This window comes from Rhinolophus hipposideros, assembly GCF_964194185.1.
Source record: "Rhinolophus hipposideros genome assembly, chromosome: X".
In the NCBI taxonomy this organism is placed as follows: Eukaryota; Metazoa; Chordata; class Mammalia; order Chiroptera; family Rhinolophidae; genus Rhinolophus; species Rhinolophus hipposideros.
This window is the reverse complement of record NC_138046.1, coordinates 89973275-89975956: the sequence shown is the minus strand read 5'-3', so window position 1 is coordinate 89975956 and position 2682 is coordinate 89973275. Positions and strand designations below refer to the sequence as shown.

Sequence of the window (2682 nt, the reverse complement as noted above, 5' to 3'; positions counted from 1 at the left end):
AGTACCATAATGTTTTGATTACTACAGCTTTGCAATATAGCTTGAAATAAGGAAATATAATGCCTCCACCTTTGTTCTTCTATCTCAAGATTGCTTTGTCTATTTGAACTCTTTTATTGTTCCATATAAATTTTTCTATTTCTGTGAAAAAATGCAATCTACAGATTCAGTGCAATCCCTATAAAAATTCCAATGGCATATGATCTGTCCTGAAGAATGTTCTCTGTGTGCTTGAGTATGCATATTCTGCTACTGTTAGATGGAATGTTCTGTATATGTCTGATAGTTTTATTTGATACTAAGTATAGTTCAAGTCCATTATTTCTTTATTGATTTTCTATCTAGATAATCTATCCATTGGTGAGAATGGGGTATTGAAGTCTCCTACTTCAATTATTGCATTGTTGTCTATTTTTGCTTTTAGATCTGTTAATAATTGTTTAATATATTTAGGTGCTCCAATAGTGGGTATGTACATATTTACAATTATTATATCCTCTTTTTCTTCTCTTCATGTTTCTCCCTGCCTCTTTGATCAGGCTTTTATTCAAAATTAGCTGTCCAAAGTGATTTGACCTTTACGGAATAAACAAATTTAAGTTTATGCCACAGGCTTCTTTTCTTCTGTGGTGGGTTTCTTTTTTGCAGGCTTCTTCTCAGCTGCTGGTTTCTTGGTAGCTGCAGCCTTTTTTCCCACCAAAGTCTTCTGCTTCATAACACCAACAGCCTTCTTTTCTTTCTTCCCTGCTACTGACTTCTTGCCTGGAAGCCCTGTCTCATCTGATTTGACTTCTAGAGCTGCTGTGGCTTTATCCACCTGGAGCTTGTGATTCTTGACCTGGTGAAGAATGGTGTTCTGGTACATGGTCTTTGCATATAGGTTTAGCTTCAACATGATTCTCAGGTTTTTTCAGTGGATTCTTCTTCAGGACTCTGTGATGAATCTTCTTGTGTGGTGCTTGGAGGGCTCTTTGAATCTCTGGGCTTTTCAAGATTCTGCTAAGGTCTGTATTGAGCATCTTGTGCATGGGAAGGTTGTAGTTACTCTTGAGGGAGGCAGCTTTACGCCAAATGCCATACATATCATCTAACTTGCAGAAAACACTTTCAGTTCAAATGCAGAAACTTGCCCACCAGGAGCAAGTTTCAAAATGTTCAGTTTGCTTACATTAAGCAGATTAATTCCAGGGATGTTTCTGAAGGCTTTGATGATGCCATTGTCCTCATTATAGATAATGCAAGGTCCCCTGAGCTGGATACAATGATGGTGTCTCATTTTGCCCTTGCCAGTTCTCATTTGCTGGGAGGCATAGACCTTTTTGATATCATTTCAGGCCTTAAGCTTCTTAAGAAGTAAAACAGCTTCCTTCGTCTTCTTGTAGCCTTCAATTTTATCTTCAGCCACCAAAGAAAGTTCAGAAACTTCCTCAATATGATGACCTTTAGATATGGCCAGTGCTGGTAAGGCTGAGGCAGCCAAAGCAGAGCTGATGGTATATCACTTCTATGTTGTGTTTATTCTGAGGTGCCAAGGACACCATGTTTCAGTTGGTGCAAACATGTGGCCTCCATGACACATATTGCCAAAGGCACACTGGCCAGAATGATGAGTCCCACCAACTCGAACTCTGGGAATTCGAGCCATAACTCTGCCAGTACCTCACTACTCAGCACTGGTTTGATGACCGGCTAATTCACTGACAGCATAGGGCTGTCTATTGTTTTTGCACAAGTTGGTGTGAACAAAGTTCACAATATCTGGTCAGATGGGGGCCTGAAAACAGCAGGCAAAGTTACATTTTTGACATTTTTCCCCCTTTTTGGAGTGCACCGATATCAGTGGTCAAACACACGCCATGGTGGGGAGAGGAGACAGCCACGCTCCTCTCAACCTGGTGGCTCCCCTGTTATGTCCTCTTGATGAATTGACCCCGTTATCATTATCTAATGACCTTCTTTGTCTCTTGTTACTGTTTTTGTCTTAAAGTCTGTTTTTTTTCTGATATAAGCATAGGTACCACTGATCTCTTTTGGTTTCTCTTTGCATGTAATATCGTTTTTTATCCCCTTACTTTCAGCCTGTGAGAGTCAGAGCATAAGTGAGTCTTTTGCAGTCAGCATATAGTTGGTTCTAATTTTTCATCCATTCAGGCACTCTATGTTTTTTAACTGAATAATTTAAATATTTACATTTAGAGTAATTATTGATCGGTAAGGACTTATTTACCATTTTGTTAATTGCTTTCTGATTGTTTTGTATTTTTGTGAGATAATAGAAAATGTGTTTATTGGTCATTGCCTCAGTGCCAGGCACAAAACTTCTGAAACCCTTGCAATTCCTTAAGTGATAAGAGCACTAAGAACATCTTTTGTTGTAATATTTGGTGTTTGACCTCGGTTCCTGACGGAGAGCTCCTGAAACCCCTTGTAATTTCCTGGATGATAAGAGTGTCATTTTTTCTAATGAGGTGACTGAGTGGGCTCCTGGATAGCTTCTGGAGGAGGGTTGGTTACCAGAAAGACCAAGTCATGATTAGAAGCTTGGAATTTTTAACCTCACTTCCAATTCTCTTGAGAAAAGAGAAAAGCTGAAACTGGAGTTAATAAGTGGTCATGCCTACATGATGAAGCTTCCATAAAAATTTCAATAGTATAGGGTTCAGAGAGATTCCATATGGGCTA

At 39.1% G+C, this 2682-nt stretch overlaps 1 pseudogene across 1 annotated transcript; it reads right to left on the bottom strand.

Annotated features, from left to right (window-relative positions):
- Window positions 1–601: 601 nt before the first annotated feature.
- LOC308494735 (large ribosomal subunit protein uL4-like) lies at window positions 602–1858 on the bottom strand (annotated as a pseudogene). Its single transcript has one exon. The product of its transcript is annotated as a large ribosomal subunit protein uL4-like (transcript).
- Window positions 1859–2682: the final 824 nt, after the last annotated feature.